This window comes from Papio anubis, chromosome 2 (genome assembly GCF_008728515.1).
Source record: "Papio anubis isolate 15944 chromosome 2, Panubis1.0, whole genome shotgun sequence".
NCBI classification, from domain to species: Eukaryota; Metazoa; Chordata; class Mammalia; order Primates; family Cercopithecidae; genus Papio; species Papio anubis.
The window spans coordinates 119,252,876-119,273,016 of NC_044977.1; the positions used below are offsets into that span (position 1 = coordinate 119,252,876).

A 20,141-nucleotide genomic window follows, 5' to 3' on the forward strand; every position below is an offset into this window, starting at 1 on the left:
AGAAGTCTACTGCTAAGGGAATAGGAAGACTAAAGAAAACAACGCTTATATCAGTTAGGAATTGTGTTTCACTACAAGTATCAGAGCCCCCAGGTAGTGGCTTTCTTCTCATGTATAAACAGTCCAGAAGAAGTCCATTGAGAGCTGGCATGATGGCTCTAGAAGTCATCAGTCTCTAGAGCTCTCCAATCTGCCACTTCCAGGATGTGGCCCTTGTCTGAGGTGGCTGCTGGGGCTCTCCATATCACATTTACATTACAGACAGAGAATGGAGGAAGAGGGGCATGCTAACTCCCTTTGCATCGACTCCCTCTCATAATTCCAGTACTCCCAATTACGTCTCATTGGCCAGAGCTTAGTAACATAGCCACACCCCGCTGTGTGTCTCTAAATTATCATAAGTCTCCTTTTTTGAAAAACTAACTCACAGTCTTCTCTTCTCCTGGCCATTATTGCAAGAGATTGGGAGACAGCTAGTACAAGAGTGAGATTCTTTAGTGTCTTCCTGGATGATTCCATGCCAAGAGGTCTTCCTCTGTGTCCTCTCAACAGTAATAACTGCAACATCATGAATCAGTCAGGGTTTACCAGAGATACAGACTTAGTAGGTTACACGTATTAAGGGATTTATTATAAGGAATTGGCTTACTCAGTTGTGGGACTGGCTAAACAAGCTTGAAATCCACAGGGCAAGCAGTCAGGCAGGTAGACCATAAGCAGGCTGGAGCCCTGTGAGTGGAGTTGAAGCTTGGAGTCTCTGAATCCAGGGAGTGCTTAAGCCCTCTTTTAAAGGACTTTCAGGTGATTACATCAGTCCTACTCAGGATAATCTCCCTTTCGACTAACTAAAATCAACTGATTAGTTACCTTACATCTGTAAAATCCCTTCACAGCAGCAGATTAGTATTTGATTGAATAACTAGGTAAAGTCACGTGAGTACACACATGCTACAAAATGGTTGCTGCCTCCTTTCTTTTCTCCACCTCTTAGGAGAGAATATCCTTTGACCCTAAGTGGAAGCCTACAGGAAGTGGAATTCTGAGCAATGTGGTTCAGCCCAGCCATATCACACGCTATTATATAGTAGTCGTGAAGAGAGAGACATAGGTAAAAACAACAGTTAGTGTTTCTTCATTCTGATATCTGGCAGCAAGTGAGCGATGCTATCATTATTGGCTAACATCAGGAACTGGTATTAATGCATTTTGTTTTGTTTTGTTTTTTGCTTTGTTCTCCTCTGTCATAGATAGTGAAGAGTAAGGGAAGAATTTGAGGGTCATCAGCCATTGCAAACTCATCAAAGTTAGTAACACTTAAAATTTGCTTTTAAAATGAATGGAGAGATGTCCAAGTTTTTAATAGCACAAATAATTTTTTTCTCATTTGTACCTTTTTTTTTTGTCTTCTGTATACAGATATTCCCACTGTGGCCACTGCCCAAAGGGGCTCTTATCTGAGGACTACTGTTGACTTCGTGTCCCCAGTTTTACAGAGCCATCTTTCTGAAGCACAAATTAGATTACATTATTCTACAGCTTAAGTCCTTCCATGAACTTCCCATCACCCAAGAGTGGATCTGAAACTTCTTAGTGTGTCATTGAAGACCCTTCTCTATGTGGCTGCCATGTATTTTTTCAACTTTATTTCCAGCCTTCCAAATACATACATCCATCTCCCTCCCACACCCTCTGCAGGGGCTTTTCGGTGCCAGAACATGCCATGTGCTTTTCTCCTTTGGGGCTCTTTGAATAGGATGCCCTTCCTCCCTTGTCTACCTGTAAATAGAAACATCCTGTGCATTGGTGGAGTCTGCCCTGACCACCATTTTCTCAGCATGCTGAATTACTTCTGTTCCCTTCTGTGTTTGCACAGCTTTGTTTGTACACAGTAGACTTTTGGCTGGGCCATGTAGACTGCCTCCTCCATGAGTTTGCCAGCTTTGTGAGGACAATGTCTGTTTTATTCATCCTCGAATTCTCAGTGCCTAGCAGAGTGCACAGCACAGGGTAGTTATGGAATACATATTGGAGTAAAGGAATACAATTCAAATAAACAGTCTCATTAACAGATGCAAACCAACTCCTCTCATGACAGCAGAGAATCTAAGCTCAAACAAATTACCAGAGTTGGCAGAAGAAGTACTATATATAGACAGAAGTTAATAAGTGCCTTTCTTTGTCTTAGGCCATTGATGACAGTGATGTGTTTTTATAACGTAGATAACCACAAGCAGATGTGTCAAAGCTCTTTTGTCCAGGAATAAACTGAGTTTCGTCATCATCTTGATAGTACTTTCCTGGATGAATGTTCAGGAAACATGAAAAGTTTTTAGAACAATTCAACACATGTGTAATAAAAGTTTGTTATTTTGTTTTATTTGTTGTTATATTGTCTCTTGGCTTGGGTTTTTATTTGGGAAGCTAACAGAGAGACGGGATGTTAGAAAACCAGAGGCAAACTGCTTGGTTTATTGAAGCACTAACTGAATGAATGCAGGTACACAAGTAATCCAGGAATTCTATGCATTAAGGAAAAATGTATTTCCATCACCTCTGTGTTGTTGTTACTTTGTGAACCTGGCTTGGTTTTTTCAGCAGTTGGTAAACTGATAAACCTGTTTCTCACTCTGTCATTCATCTCCTCAGTTTCAACCCAGAAATCCTCCTTTCAGTCTTTACAAAAAAAAAATGCAGATGCACTCACAAACACAAAAGTTATTGTTATTATTATTATTATTTTTTTTGAGACGGATTTTTGCTCTTGTCACAAGGCTGGAGTGCAATGGCACAATCTCAGCTCATGGAACCTCCACCTCCTGGGCTCAAGTGATTCTCTGGAGTAGCTGGGATTACAGGTGCCCGCCACCATGCCCAGTTAATTTTTGTATTTTTAGTAGAGATGGGGTTTCACCGTGTTGACCAGGCTGGTCTCAAACTCCTGACCTCAGGTGATCCACCAGCCTCGGCCTCCCAAAGTGCTGGGATTATAAGCATGAGCCACTGCTGTGCCCGGCTAAATTTTTTTCTTGAGGCTGACAATCATACAATTTTTTTTTTTACAAAATATTTTTCTTCCTTTTTTTAAAAAAACCAAGTTGGTTCCAGTAATATCTAAATTTTGTTAAATTATCAGGGAAAAATATTTTCTTTTCCTAAATGAGAATTCAGGGATAATATGCTTGCTGCTCCATAAAAGATGGCTGTTCTTTAACTTGTATCAACCTTCCTCGTTTGTACCATGCCCCAACACACACACTCACATACCACACCATACCATGAACATTAACAAGGGAAAAGTGGCCTGAATTTTATTTTCTGGGAATGATGACATTCAAATGAGTTATAAAATATGCAAATATATTTTAGATTCCTTTCCTGGTGCACAAATCCATAACATTTTCGCCTAGGTTGATAACATGGTCATGAAGTTCTTGGGTGCTGCATTTTGTACAACCAGTTCTTGCAATGGTAGAGAACCATCATCCACTTGGGGGCACCCAGGTAGTTACTTAATTAAATAAGGGAAAATACTCAGGGTAGATAATCTATTCCAACATAACAAATCCAGAAAGTAGGCCTGTGTTGAACAGAGATGACCATGCCCTACAGACACCTAATGTACCATACAGACTCAGTAAAACCCTGGTCAGGTACCTGTTAGTTGGTACTTCAGCACAGGCACGTAGCCTGAGAGACACAGGGGCCCAGAGGCGGACAAGCAGAATGGGCAGTGATTGGCAAGAGAATTCAACTGTAAGCTTTCCAGGGCAGGGAACGTGTTTGGTTGACTCTCTGTTGTGTGCTGGGTGCCTAGCACTCTGCTGTAGACATGAACTCAGTAATATTTGTTTAATGAATGGCTGGCTGGCTGGATGAATTGAGTGAATCTAGAAGGAATCTAACAGGAAATGGATGGACAGAGACTGAAGGTTTAAAGCAGTGATAACTTATCTATGAAGGGAGTTAGTTAGCATGAGGCATCACTACGGAGGCACTACGTGTATTGAAAAATCTATTTGATTGGCTAGACTGTTTGCATAAGAGATAAGAATTCATAAGAAAATCCCCATGTTACCTATTCTAGTTGCAGTTTTGTCAGATGAGATATTTTGTTATATTTATTACATATAAAAAATTTAAAGACTTGCTGTTTGTATTTTGAGTAAGTAATTAAACAACACAGAAACTCAACTGACATGGAAGCTTAAATTACACATTTTATGGTACCATCCTGAACAATAATATTGCTTTGAGCAAAAGAAATTCTGAAATACTGTTTGAGTCCTCAAACAGTATTCAATTATGATAAAAATATTTCAGTGTTCCTAATTCTTTATTCTGTCTAATTCTTTGAGATTAGAATAATTCTAATACTTTGGATATTCAAGTATCCGCTTAGCTCGGTTGCTGCATTTCTCCCTGGCTCTGGGCTGACAGGATTCTATAATGCAGAATCAGTCTTACCAGCCATTTCCAGATGGACTTGGGGGTGGCTGCTCCTTGGTTTAGAAAGACAATCTGACTGGATCTTTTCTTTATCTTCCTGGACTCAGAAACTCACTTTTATTAGTTCAGCCAGGGATAAATGAATCCTACAGGTTTGCTTAAAATCAGATTCACTGGGGATGGATGAAGAGCAGGATAATAGTTTATTTATTCTGACAAATTGCTATTTCCAAATAGTTGGAAAAGTTTATTGGTGGGTAATTATTCTTCTGCCAGGAAAATCTGCCACGAACCTACATTAAGGTGACAAGATTGCTTGGAGGGTACTGAGCAGGATAAAGGGAGCCTGCTGGCCTCAATTCCATAGTACTGTTTCCAGTTTGGAAAGTCAACCCAAGAAACATTTATTGAGGGCCTACTGCATGTGAAGGAAAGGAAGTTGGCCATTATTGAACCCTTCTGTGTGGTAAGCACTGTTTAGTGCTTTAACACTTTGGTTTTCACATGCTTGTTGCATTTAATCTCATTGAATGGGCAAATCACTGTAGAGAGTACAGGACTGAAAGAAGCAGCCTCTGCCCATAGGGACGTTCCAGACCTGTAATGTCCAGTATGTTGTCCCCTAGCCACATGTGGTTATTTGAGAATTGAAATGTGGCCAGTGCAAGTTGAAATGTGCTCTAAGTATAAAATAGACACTGGAGACTGGGTGCAGTGGCTCACGCCTGTAATCCTAGCACTTTGGGAGGCCAAGGCGGGCAGGTCACGAAGTCAGGAGTTCAAGACCAGCCTGAACAACATGGCGAAACCCTATCTCTACTAAAAATACAAAAATTAGCTTGGCATTGTGGCATGTGCCTGTAATCCCAGCTACTCGAGAGGCTGAGGCAGGAGAATCAGTTGAACCAGGGAGTCGGAGGTTGCAGTGAGCTGAGATCGCACCAGTGCACTCCAGCCTGGGCGTCAGAGCGAGACTCTGTCTCAAAAACAAACAAACAAAAACAACAAAAAAATAGACACTGGATTTCCTAGTAAGCAAGAAACGTAAAATATCTCAATAATTTTTGTGTGGATCACATGTTAACATTACACAGTATTTTGGATAAATTAGGTTAAATAAACTGTAATTAAATTATTTTCATCCATTTTATTGCACTTTTTATGTGGCTACTAGAAAATTGAAAATTATATATGTAGCTCACATTTGTAACTCATACTGTATTCTGTTGGAGTAGAGAACAGAATAGAGGTAAGATATAAACATAAATTGCTGAGATCTAGGCTCTCTTCCAACCTTATGACAAGCATTTAAATTGGAGTAAACGTGTCGAGGGATACTTTGGCAGTATCCCACAACAATAAAATCTGGATCTTTACAGGAGTTACTGTAGTATTCCTATAGTACTGTGTCTGTACTTCAGAGACAGAATGCTGAGCTTAATATAAGTGCACCTAACATTGTATTTAACTTTTCCTTAGGATTCGCTCTAAAACCTAGTTGTACGTTATTAGCTGTTAATTGGCTATAATATGCTGGGTACTCTGTGAGGTATCCACTACAATGGTAAATACGGAGATCCAGATTCAAATATTAGATTATTCTCTCTAAGGGAGGAGTTTCTATAGATATTTGCTATCTATGGGTAGCTATGATACCAGACACAAAGTGACAGATGCCTTATGTGTAGCAGGTAAAAAACTTTGGTGATTCTAGAGGAGAGTAGTCACTGTCTGGCTTGCAGCCTGTATTTGAGCTGGAGCTTGAAGAAAAATAGGATGTCTACAGAAAGATTGGGCAGGTTGCGGTGGTGGCGATCCAGGGGAGGGAACAGCAAGAGGAAAAGCTCAGAGATGAGACATTCTTTGGGAAGAATGCGGCTAATTCATTTGCCTGGGGCATGGCATGTGTGCAGGCGAATGATAAGAGACTGGACTTTAATAGTGGAAGGCCAGGCTAGGGAATCTGGACTTTTTTTTGCCTGAGTACTTAAATGTTATTCAGATGGTTTCTTAAATACACAATTGGCTCAAGCCTGTAATCCCAGCACTTTGGGAGGCCGAGACGGGCGGATCACGAGGTCAGGAGATCGAGACCATCCTGGCTAACACGGTGAAACCCCGTCTCTACTAAAAAAATACAAAAAACTAGCGGGCGAGGTGGCGGGCGCCTGTAGTCCCAGCTACTCGGGAGGCTGAGGCAGGAGAATGGCGTGAACCCGGGAGGCGGAGCTTGCAGTGAGCTGAGATCCGGCCACTGCACTCCAGCCTGGGCGGCAGAGCGAGACTCCGTCTCAAAAAAATAAAAAACACAATTAGTGGTCCCTCTAAAATTCTGAATGCCTCAATGCGTGCTACTGTGTTTTTTTTTTTTTTTTTTTCCTTCTGAGAGTGAGGTGACTTAGTGCTTACATGTTTTTAAAATAAATTATGTTGAAATAATTACTTTGAGACTAGTTTCTTCAAATCCTCCAAATGTGGTATTTGTTTTGTTCCAAGTAGCAACATGTGCTTTTTAGGAGTGAGAACTATAAGACACAAAGAGATGAGCTGAGATAGGAGGATACATTTTTCTCTGATAACCAATTTGTTGAAGTGTTTCAAAAATTACACCAGCTCTTTATGTGTCTTATATTTCCCATTCTATGAAAGAAAACCACTTCCATAGAAATTATTTTTAAGAATATGAAGTCAAATAATACTCCTGGGTCTTGAAAAGACCAAATGGGTATACATATTATCCAAACACAGAGAGTATAGGACAAGAGTCCTAAAAATGCTGGAGAGTGTTACAGTTAAGAGGGTGGGCTGGGTGCAGTGACTTATACCTGTAATCCCAGCACTTTGGTAGCCTGAGGCAGGCAGATTGCTTGAGCCAGGAATTTGAAACCAGCCTGGGCAACATAGGGAGACTCCATCTCTACAAAAACATTAATACAAAAATTAGCCGAGTGTGATGGTGCATGCCTGTAGTCCCAGCTACTCGGGAGGATGAGGTAGGAGAATCACTAGAGCCCGAGATGCAGAGGTTGTAACGAACCATGATTGCACCACTGCACTCCAGCCTCAGTGACAGAGCAAGACCCTTTCTCAATAAACAAACAAACAAGCAAACAAACAAACCCTATCTCAATCAATAAAATAATAATAAAAAAAACCCAGGAGTCAAACATTTATATTTAAATCTACCATCTGCCAACTTTTATACTGTCTTCTAATATCCTCAGATCAACAATTTTACGTCCACTCCTTTGACTTTGCCACCTTTTTACTTTCCATCAATGCCCTGTGTAGTCTAACTTTCCACTTTACTCACCTTATCTGCGTGGTCCACTGTTGTGGTTACTCTACTTGCCTCTCTCCTCTTTCTATCCCACTGTCCTGCAAAACACAACCCTGGTTAAAATCAGGGTTATTCAGGCATAACTCTACACTTTCTTCCAAACAACAGAGCATTCCTGGAACACACACACACAAACTCTGATGACATTAAATTAATCATCCTACCTTCCACCCCTGCCTCCACTGATACTCAGCCCTCTCTGGCAACCCTACTATATTCGCTAGTAAACTCACTCTCCTGGGTAACTATTTCACACCTTTCTTTCTTTCCTCAAACCCCTAACATCCCTTCCCAGACTCTCTCTCTCGGCCATGGATCTTGCTGCTTATATCACTGGGCAACTAGAAGCAGTTTCCCAGCTCCCATATCCTCTTGCATCCATCCATCATCTGTCCCCCATCCCCTGCTCTTTACCATGGACAAACGTGCATCCTCCTGGTTGACATCCATTGCACCCCAGTGTACCCAATCTGTTGCTCTTGCCTGTTCAGAACTCTGCTGCCACAGAATCTGCCCACTAGCTTCATTAAAGTTCCTCTTTTTACAGGATCATTCTTATTCAAACATTCCATAATGTCTTCCTTCTTTACAAATATCTCCTCTTGATTCTTTATCTCCCTCCAGATTTGCCTCATATCTTTGTTCCTCTTTAAAACAAAACTCTGGTAAGTTGTCTGTTCTCGCTGTCTCCAATTCCTTACCCCACACTCTCTTCTAATAACATCTTATAAACATTTCAAACATGCAGGAAAGTTGAAGGAATGTTAAGGTGAACACCTATAAGCCACCACCTAGATTCCACAATCAACAGTTTGCTTTATTGCTTGAACATACGTCTTGTCACCCATCTATCCCTTTATCCTTTCATCAATTCAATTTATGTTTTGGATACATTTTAAAGTAAATTGCAGGCATCAGTACACTCACTCCTAAACATTTCAGTGTACATATGATTAATTTGCTTCCCTATTTGTTTATAGTTCTCTTTTTAAGTAAAATTTACATACACTGAAATGCTCAGATCTTTAGTGTACCATTCAGAGTTCTGAAAAACGCATGTACCACCTCTGCAATCCAAGCCCTTTTCAAAGTAAATAACACGACCATCGCCACAGAAAGTTCCCTCATGTTCCTTCCCAGTTAGTCCCCAGACCACCCTCTTATGCTCTGCCAGAGGCAACCACTGTTTTGATTTTTTTCCCACCATATGTTATTTTTGCCTTTCTAGAAGATTATCAAACTTGAATCATACAGCATATGTACTCTTTTATGTAAGGCTTCTTTCACTCAGCGTAATGTTTCTGAGATGTATTCATATCATGTGTATCAGTAATTCTTTCCTTTTAGAGTGAATCCATTCCTTTCTGAGCTACTGAGTATCATTCCATTGTTTGATGATACAACAGGTTGTTTATTCATTTTTCTACGGGTGGATGCCTGAGTTGCTTCCAGATTTTGACTATCGTGAATGCGGTCTTTTTTTGTGGCTGTATTTTCTTTTCTTTTGGATAAATACTGCAGAATGAAATGACTGGGTCATAGGATAGGTGTATATTTAGTTTTATAAACAATGGCTGGACTTTTTTCTAAGCTGGTTGTAGTTTTACACTCTTACCCATGGCGAATGAGAGTTGTGCTCTCTCTGCATTCTTGCCAGCATTTGGGTTTGACGGTCTTTTTAATGTTTACTTGTTCTGGTGGGGATGTAGCAGTACCTCATTGCGTTTTTCTTAAATTTCCCTGGTGAATATTAACATTGAGCACTTTTTCATATGCTTATTGATCACAAGTCTGTCTTCCTTTGTGGATGTCCAGTCAAATCTTTTGCTCACTTTCATCGAATTGTAGGCATTCATGAGGTATTTTAAAATATTAGTTCTTTGCCAGATATATGATTTGCACATCATTTCTCCCAGGCTGTGTCTTTCCTATTTATTTTTTAAATGACGCCTTTAGATGAACAGAAATTTTAAACTTTGGCTAAGTCTGTGTTTTTTTTTTCTTTTTCTTTTTGTGTTGATTGCTTTCTGAGCCATATCTAAAAGCTTTATAATTTTAGTTTTTACTTTCATGTCTATGATCCATCTCAATTTTTGCATGTGGTGTGAGGTCGGGGTTGAGATTTATTTATTTTTGCTGTATAGATATTTAGTTATTTTAGCATCATTTGTTAATAAGTCATTTTTTTTTTCTCTGTTGGATTTTTCTCTCACCTTCATGAAAATCGAATGACCATGTAAGTGTGAGTCTATTTCTAAGCTCTCTATTCTGTCTCATTGATCTATTTGTTGATCCTGTACTAGTACCACACTGTCCTGGTTGCTATAGACTTACTACGATGTCTTGAAGTCATGTAGTGTTAAGTCCTCCAACTTTGGTTTTATTTTTTTTTATGATTGCTCTGGATATTCTAAATCCTTTGAATTTCTATACACATTTTAGAATGAGTTTATCAATTTGTACAAAAGAGCTCGATGAGATTATAATTGCTATTGTGTTGGATCTATAGATCAGTTTGTGGATAACAGAAAATTTAACAATTTTTAGTCTTTTAATCTGTGAACATGGTATATCCACTTATTTAGGTCTTTAATTTCCCTCAGCAATGTCTTGTAGTCACATTCTCATTTGAGACGACGTTTTAGGCTTTTGCATAAATTTCTCCTGAGCCCATCTTGGGGACATCAGTGACCTCCATGTTTCTGTATCCAGTGGTTAGTTCTCAATCTTCCTCTTTCTCTATCTCTCAGCTCCTTTGACATAATTGATCTATCATTGACACACTCTTTTCACCTGGCTTCTGTCTTTCTCACCACACTCTCCTGGGTTTCCTACTACTCCACTGGCAGTTTTTCTTTCTTTCTTTCTTTCTTTCTTTTTTTTTTTTTTTTGACCCCCTTTACTGGACACATCTCTTCTTCCTGGTATTTAAATGTTGGAGAGTCCTGGGTGTCAGTCTTCAGAAATCCCTCCTTTATTCACCCTCAGTCAGTCTATGGTGAAAATATGTTACTTAATGCTAACTACCACGTTTAAAGCCACCTGACGTCCAAGCCTTGAATCTCAGACTTATGTCTCCAAACCCCAGTCCTGAATCTCACACTTATGTATCCCAATCCCAGTCCTGATCTCAGACTTACATCTCCAAACCCCAGTCCTCATACTTACATATCCAAACCCCAGTCCTGAATCTCAGACTTATATATACAAATCCCAGTCCTGAATTTCAGACTTATGTATCCCAATCCCAGTCCTGATCTCAGACTTATGTATCCCAATCCCAGTCCTGATCTCAGACTTACATCTCCAAACCCCAGTCCTGAATCTCTGACTTATGAATACAAATCCCAGTCCTGAATCTCAGACTTATGTCTCCAAACCCCAGTCCTGAATCTCAGACTTATATATACAAATCCCAGTCCTGAATTTCAGACTTATGTATCCAAACCCCAGTCCTGAATCTCAGACTTATGTATACAAATCCCAGTCTTACATCTCAGACTTACATATCATAACCCCAGGCCTGAATCTCAGACTTATGTATCCTAACCCCAGGCCTGAATCTCAAATTTATGTATACAAACCCCAGGCCTGAATCTCAGACTTATGTATCCAAACCCCAGTCCTGAATCTCAGATTTATGTCTCCAAACCCCAGTCCTGAATTTCAGACTTATGTCTCCAAATCCCAGTTCTGAATCTCAGACTTATGTCTTCAAACCCCAGTTCTGAATCTCAGACTTACGACTCCAAACTGCAGTCCTGAATCTCAGACTTATGTATCCAAGCCTCAAACTTAGGTATCCAACTTCCTACTTCTCTTCATTTGGGTATCTATAAGGTCTCTCAAACTTAACCTACCCAAAATGGCACTCTTGATTTGCCCCTAAAACCTTACTGCTTCTCCCCAGACCCCATCACCCACAATGTTCCCCAGCTGAATAATTAGACTTTCCTCCCTGTTACTCCTATGAGTCTTAGAGTATTCCTTGGCACCTCTCTTTCTTTCTTTAGCACTCTGCGTCACAACCCACATTAGAAAATCTTCTTGGCCCTATCTTTACAGTAGATCCTAGATATGACTCCTTCTCTTCATCTCCCACCTGGGCTACTGCAGTATTCTCCTAAGTAGTCTACCTTCTCTCAGTCTATTCTTTTTTAATTTTTTTTTTTTTTTCATTGAGACAGAGTCTTGCTCTGTCCCCCAGGCTGGAGTACAATGGCACGATCTCGGCTCACTGCAAATTCCACCTCCTGGGTTCAAGTGATTCTCGTGCCTCAGCCTCCTGAGTAGCTGGGATTACAGGTGCTCGCCACCACGCCCAGCTAATTTTTGTATTTTAAGTAGAGAGAGGGGTTTCACCATGTTGGCCAGGCTGGTCTTGAACTCCTGACCTCAAGTGATCCACCCACCTCAGGCTCCCAAAGTGCTGGGATTACAGGCGTGAGCCACCATGCCCAGCCCCTCTTAGTCTTTTCTTTACCTACCCAACTTGTGTAATCTTTTCAAATGGCACAGTATTTCACTTTCTTGATTAAACCTTTCAGGGCCTTTTCATTATATTTAAGGAAAAACACAAATGAAACTATGCGATGGTTTACAAAGCCGTACATAACCAGACTCCCCAGTTTCTTCTCTCACTACATCCTCTACTGTTGCCCTTTCTTTCACAACACTGACTACATTGGCCTTTTTGTTGTTCTTGAACACACTAAGTTTGTATTGGCCTCTGGGCCTTTGCAGTTTCCGTTTCTTCTGCCTAGAACCCTTGCCCAGATGTCACCTCACTTCGTTCAGGTCTCTGCTCAAGTGTCATCTCCCCAGAGAGGCCTCTTCTGACCACCTTATCTAAGGAGTGTGCCACCTCGCCACTTACCCCATCTCTCTCCAGCCCCTTACTCTGCTTTAGTTTTCTTAACAATACTTAGTATTTTCTGGCTTTATATAGATTTGTTTTAATTTTTGATAGTCTGTCTTCCCTAATAGAATATAAACTCCCCGAAGATAGAAGTTTTCTGCTTTCATCACTAATGCTGATAGCAATGCCTGTCGCATAGTAGGTGCTCACTAAGTACGCATTGAATGCCTGACCTTGGGAAATTTAAGCTTTCTGGCCCCATTTTCATCACCTGAAAAATGGGGAAAATAATTGTATCAACTCCTATGGCAGATGTCAATGTCAAATAAGATATTGAGTCTAGTAAGATATTATGGCAATAGTGTTGGCTGTTGTTTTGTAATTATCATTAAGTAACACAAGTAATTTAAATATCTTATAAGCAACAAATATATATATGAATGCAATGTAAGGTAGAATTTTTACTATATACTTTTTACAATGGCCGATTTCAGAGGTATAACTTGTAATATGTAGTTGCTGATTACTAAGTTGGAGGAAGTAGTTATAAGTACATGAAAAGTTAAATGCCATCGCTATTTAAATAACCCATCCAGATAAAATAGAAAGTCGCAAGGTATAATTTGTTGCCTAATGGATTTGCTGCTGCTAATGATGATTGCTGGAGTTGTTGAGCAATTTTTTTTTAAAGCAGGGTGACCTGAAAATGCTTTGTAGGGGACATGGGTTTGGGCTGCCCCTTGAAATTCTGGAGAGAATCTGACTCCTTTACTGTCCAGGAGGGGGAAGGGCATTGCCGCAGTTGCGACAGTGGCACAAACTCGAAAGGAAGGAAGAACTAGGTAATTTGAAAAATGGAATAAACCAGTTTGGTTGGAAAGCGAGGTCTTGCGAGAAAGCAGATTGAGAGCAACACAAAAAACAGGGTAGGAACTAGAGCAAGTGGCTTCAGGTTAAAGGAACTGCTAGGGCAACAGGAAACCCTTCCTTAGATTGGGTAAGCAAGGAAGGAAATGCCTCTGGGCAATTAGGAAAGAAGGTAAATTACCAAGGGCTTGTTCCTGCCAGGTTTAGTCTCCTCCTCCCTTACACTGCAGGCAGCTCTCAGTGAAACCTCTGCGTTTCGTACAGCGGATGGGTGTGCCGTGTTCAGAGACAGGCAGCAGCAGGGAGGCCAGTTCTTCTGTTCCTGGGATGTAGAATCCAATTCTGAACTCTTTTTACACACAAAACTTTTCACTCTAGTTTTTAGGTGACTGATTAGAAGGCAAGTGACAATTTTCACTATGGCTCCTTATTTTAAAAAGAAAGAAAATAATAGGGAAACTTGGAAATTAAAGATCCATCAATGAACATAGTAATGTATATTTTAACTGCATATTAAGAAATGTTCAGCTTTGTTCAGCCTTTTTTTTAAAGCTGAAGTTACTGTATTGTGTCAGATTAGTCATATAAACCTACATTCTCGTTACTGTGTAAATGAAAGTCATGTATTATATGAGAAGGGGCCAAAGTCGTCTGTGAACTGATCAGGTTATTTAAAAAGAGAGGTTATCTAGTTAACCTTGAGATAAAATTTGTTTGCAATTATACAGTTTTATGTAAAATTACAGTTATTTAAAAGGGCGCCATCACACGTGCCTTCAGTTTTTTGTTATTACCAAGTTACAAAATGATGTTACACGTTGCAGGGTTAGAATAGATTTCAGAGCAATTTGTAGTAATTAAGAGTCACGCTGTAAAAGTAAAAGAAGCAAAATAAAATGAAACATAGACAGGAGCCATGACAGATGTTACAGAATAGAGAAAGGATGTGAAGACAATGGGTGCTGTTGTCATTACCGCAGCCCTGGCAACACGCGTCACAGATTCGATAATGAATGCCAGTTGGTGGGCACAGAGAGGAAAGAACAGAGAGCCCATTGTTTCAGCTCATCCATCTAATTTCAAACCAATTGCTTCAGCAAAGTCTTCTGTCTTGGTTACAGCCAATGGCAAATTAAAGAGCTGAAATATTGCAAATCTTGTAATTCACTCTGGATCATCAATCAGAACTAACTAAAAGAGCTTTGAACAAGGAAACAAATTCAATTCTCAGCCTTACCTGCAAATAGAAGCCTGGAGAGAAGTGCAGCTCATCACTGGGTGGGCACCCACTGTGCCCTCCTCTTGCGATCAGGTTCTAGCTAGTGTGGTATGAGGGGGGGCTCTTCATCTTACTCTTCTGTGTCCATGACTACAGCTCCATAGAGTGGGGTGACAGGTACCGCCGTCCGCTGCAGCACTGGCACAGTGCTGAGGCCCAGGAAGGAGTGTCCTCTTAGATGGCAGCTTCTGCTGAGGTTCAAGGCAGGTATGGGTTCCTGCCTTTTCCTACTCTGAATCAATGTGATGAACGAACAAGCTAATACATGTGAAAGAACTTTGTTTACACAAATGAAGCAGTTACTGTTTTGATTATTTTAGGATGTGGAGTCAGGTGGTGGTGGAAAGAACACAAAGTCAGAAGTCCTGGGTTTGCATCCTAGCTTTGAAAGCTGGCTCCATCTCATACCAGGGTCCCCCTTTTCCCAGTGCTACTTTTAAGTGTTTTCCTGTGGCTTCTTTCCCCTTTTATTTTAGTTAATTAATTAATTAATTTATTTATTTACTTATTTTGAGGCAGAGTGTCTCTCTCGTCCAGGCTAGAGTGTAGTGGCACAGTCTCTGCTCACTGCAACCTCTACCTGCTGGGTTCAAGCAATTGTCCTGCCTCAGCCTCCTGAGTAGCTGGGATTATAGGCGTGCGCCACCACACCCGGCTAATTTTTGTATCTTTAGTAGAGATAGGGTTTCACCATGTTGTCCAGGCTGGTCTTGAAGCCCTGACCTCAGGTGATCTGCCCCTCTCGGCCTCCCAAAGTGTTGGGATTACAGACGTGAGCCACCGTTCTGGGCTCTTTCCCCTTTTAAATCAGATGTTCTTTACTTTTACTTGTGCCATGGGACCTCTCTGATATTCTAATTAAGCTAATGAATCACTCTACAGACTGTTTATTCTGTAAAATTAAACATATAAAATTAAAATGCATAGGATTACAAAGGAAACCAATTATATTGACATAAAGTTATCAATATGCAAAGAAGTAAATATGTCATATTGTGATACCTGTCCTTTATTAAAATGCATTACTTACCAGTATCTAGTGACAGGTCTAATAACTACTGTAATTTTGAAATAATGATGAGTGGAAATGATACTTTGAGATATTACAATAACTAATGTGATATGAAAATATCTTTGCTGTCTAAGAAAATATCTTTGATGTCAAAGAAAATATCTTTGATGACAAGTTACAGAAGGAAATGATAATTTTAGTTAGAAGTTAGTAAAAATAAAAATAAAATTTTTTATCAACAGCCTGAATTCTGTCTGACACCCTTAGCCTTGCCTTAAATTTCACCCTTTCTTGTTATGCTGTGCATTTTCCAGGGATAAACTCTGTGTTCCACTGTCCCCCAGCTGCAGCTGCTCCTTCAGTGTCAGTGACTCCTAAATGTACACCTCTGCTGTCTAGGCAGAGAACTGAAGCGCCTGGCCTGCATCTCCTGGGACATGCTGAATATTCTCCCTGAATGGCTCAGAGGACCTCAAACCCAGCCTCCTTCAGCAAACTCCTTGGCTTGAGCATCTCCCCACCCTGCTCCCACCAGCCTGCCCTTCCTCCTTGTCCCTAGCTCTGTGAATGGCATTAGCAACCACCACGTGGCTCTAGCCCCGAGCTGGCTTGACAAGGGAGCCAGTGAGCATGCTGCTGCAGGGGTTGCTGCACAAGACTCCTTGATACAGTTTATGAAAGTACAAACTTGTATGTTTTACAGCACTGGCCGCTGCTTGCCTTTACCTGGGATGTCTAAATTTCTACTCACTGAACAAAGCCTCATTCTTCCTTTTCAACATGCATATCTGGACACTTTCTGGTTTAGCATCCCTTGGTGATGCCTCTTTGCTCCCTGATGCGACATAAGAGGACTTTACCTTCCTCATAGCGTTTTCTTCTGCTGGTCCCTCAGCCTTACTAAGGCCCCTGCAGGCAGTCCCTCCAATATCCCCTATGGCATTTACCCCTTTGCTTTGGCGGACTGAGTGAGTGCCCTCTCCCTGGGGACCCTTTCCCTTCCATGTTGCCTCCAGGTCTCAGTTCTGTGGCCACTTCTCTGAAAAGACTTTTTGAGGACCATTCACAGTGTTGTTCTTATCCACTGTCTCCCCGCCCTTGCATTTGACCAGGGCCTTGGCAGGGTTTAAATGGTATGCACTCAGGAAGAAAGAGTTATTAAAGTACATGGTTAGGAGCACCGACCTGGGTTCTAATCCCAGCTCTGTCTCTAACCGTGTGATCTTGGCAGTGTACTTACTAGCCTTTGGACGCCTCAGTTTTCTCATCTGTAAAACTGGTATAATAATAGAGTGGTAAGGTTTAAATGAGTTGGTACTTATAACGCACTTTAGAACCAAGCTTGGCTCATCGTAAGAGCTTAAATGATAGCTATCCTTATTCATTTTAGTTTTTTGTTCATTTGTTTTGTTTTGTTTTGTTTTGTTTTTTTGAGACAGAGTCTCGCTCTGTCGCCCAGGCTGGAGTGCAATGGCACGATCTCGGCTCACTGCAACCTTGGCCTCCCGGGTTCAAGTGATTCTCCTGCCTTAGCCTCCTGAGTAGCTGGGATTATAGACGTGCGCCACCACACCTAGCTAATTTTTGTATTTTTAGTAGAGACGGGGTTTAGACAGGGTTTCACCATGTTCGTCAGGCTGGTCTGGAGCTCCTGACTCATGATTGGCCTGCCTTGGCCTCCCAAAGTGCTGGGCTTACAGGTATGAGCCCCTGCACCTGGCCTCATTTTAGTTTTAGTAATACAGCTTGGGCTCATTTAAAAGTCATATCCTGCTATAGTCTTATTATTGCTTTATTAAAGAATGTAGTGTAATTTGGTGCCCATGACTTAACTTTTCTTCGTCTTCATTAATGTTAATATTAGACATTCATTTTAGATGAATTAATTTATATGTGGCAAAAGGAAATAAATTTTTACTGAAAGATAAGAGAAATTCTGGGAATACAGACATACAGACTGATGGAGACACAGCCCCACCAGTAGTTTATCTAGCTGAGTTGGGGATTTATTCATATTTCTTCCATTTCAAAGATTGTGTTGGTCTCCCAGGAGTATTTTTTGAAGCTCTTTGTGCAGAGGAGAGATCAATATTATTTATCAGAGGATTTCCTTGAGCATGCAAATTATCATACATGTTTGCAAACCAGATCTATGTAAAAGAGATGGTTTTGAATCTAATTGCATTTTTTGCATGAGCATTTTTATATCCTCTAGAAATATATCACAATTGTGTGGAAAAATTTAACATTTAACAACATATTGTATGTGACATTAATGTGCTCGCATAGCTGATCCTTCCCTGTTTTTCTTCCAACATCAAAGTAGTAACATTTCCCCTGAGGTTTGTTCAGCTCATCCAGCCTTCTCTTGGTTTTGCCAGCAGGTGGGGCACTAGCTCCTTTTAAAGTCATCGGCCACATGTCCTGAGGCTCGTTTTCTTTTCTTCCAGAGGTGGAGGGGATTGTCTTGCGGCGTCACTCTGAAGTGACCCCATGAGATCCTGTTGAGCCATGACCCGGGAGTGGGTAGAGGAGGTGGGAAAGGTGTGTGTTAGATCTAAGATAGTCTCCAGGATTTTCATGCCTGGATTTGTTGAGCTAATGGCTTGTATTTCACAGGTTTTGAGTCACTTGAATTTTACCAGTAATTCATGTAAATCAGTTTGGCAACAGGTGAATCACATTTTGCTTGGCATATGTGGTCCAATCTTATGGTTTAGGAGAAACAATAAAACTCAAAAACTTTGATCGTTATGTTAAAATAAGTCTTATTTAAACAAAGTACAAATCATGGCAACAAGCCATTAGAATTAAAACTGTTCTTGGAGTTGAGTTCTAGGGGAAATATGTATACTGTGAGCACATTGTGTAAAAAGCTGAGCATAGATTCTTCTTCTTTCTTAAGCAATATGCTAGAACATTACTGACTCTGCTTTAAGATCTAACTGCTTTAAGGAATTGATTGACTACATTTTTCTAGAATGAAACATAAATTTCTTACTTTGAAATCTTAGTGAGTGGTATTAAGTTCCATTTTAAAAGGCAGCTTAAAGATCCATGTTAAAAGACATGTCTTAGCTTATACATCTATTCTAAATGTAGGTGGTGAAACTGAATTATAAGAATGTTTTTAAGACTTATAGACACTAAGTCAGAATCAGAAGTTAGAAGGTTCTTTGACAAATTTTCCTGTTGAACTTATGTTGATCATTGGATTTGATGAAGTTTTTAAGCTTATTCAATGATATCTGAAAATAGTGATAGTATCTACATTGGATTCTCAGAAATGATAACTTCATATGTCCCTCTTATGCAATGTGAAATTACAGTGCTATCTGTTCCATAACTGCCACCCAACTTGTACAATATAAAAATCATTTCATGGCCCTAATGGAGGACAGACTGTATTCCCTTGTTTAAAGTAAATCAGTCACTTTAATGCAGTGTCTGAGGGGAGAGAAGGGAGTAAGAGTTCCCTTTGTTTAAGTTTGTGTTATGGTTTTCTTGGGCAGCAAGTACGAAAGTGCAACCCGAAGCTGTAGCTCATTCTGTATGTGGGTTTTATTTCTCACAGCAGTCCGGTGTCTATTTAACATACGGGGAGTGGTTTCAAGTTCATTACTAAAGCTTATAGGTTAAAGTGCTTTGTGGGCTTGGCTATGACTGAAGTTGCCTTGAGGGAGTCAGCCAAAACTGGGCTTGGGAACAGGAAGGCTTTCCCTGTTTATTTGGATTCTCAGGGTAGTCAATTTTGCCACCTCTTGGCTTTCAGCTGCTTTGGAGATTGGTTTCATAGCAAGGATTCTTTCCTTAAAGTGATATGGAGCAACTATTTTCACAGGGGCACCAGGTTAGTAAATAACTTTTTGCACTTTCTGCTGCATGTGTCAGATTTTCTTTCTGAGCTCGTGGTGTGATGATAGGACAAACTGGGTTGCTGCGTTCTTTTAGAAAATAATGTGAGTTCGTTTATCCTGCAGAGGTTTAGGGGGTTATGTTTTTCCTTATAATATATGCATTGTTTACCCATATTAAATACAATGGGAAGCCAAGAGGAAATGACATATTCATATCTGTGTTGGATTTGCAATCCAGAAGTCTTGTTAGTAAATATCAGCCCCCACCACTTTTTTTTTTTTTTTGAGACAGGACGTTGCTCTGTCACCAAGGCTGGAGTACAGTTGAATCATCATGGCTCACTGTAGTCTCAACGTCTTGGGCTCAAGCGTTCCTCCCACCTCAACCTCCTGAATAGCTGGGATTACAGGTGCATGCCACCACACCCAGCTAATATTTTTTTATACTTTTTATAGAGACCAGGTTTTGCCATGTTGCCCAG

General features: G+C 40.5%; 1 protein-coding gene across 5 annotated transcripts in view; it reads left to right on the top strand.

Annotated features, from left to right (window-relative positions):
* The window catches only part of PLD1 (phospholipase D1), a 211,496-nt gene that overhangs the window by 19,511 nt on the left and 171,844 nt on the right, over positions 1–20,141 (top strand). The window contains exon 1 of one of the 5 annotated variants that reach the window (XM_009201360.4): positions 17,959–19,652. The exons of 1 other annotated variant lie outside the window; for it this stretch is intronic. The gene's annotated coding sequence lies outside the window, so the exon portion shown is untranslated. Of the gene's footprint in view, positions 1–17,958; positions 19,653–20,141 lie in introns of those variants that run through there. 3 more of the 5 variants (XM_017955715.3, XM_009201362.4, XM_009201364.4) reach the window with 3 other exon arrangements.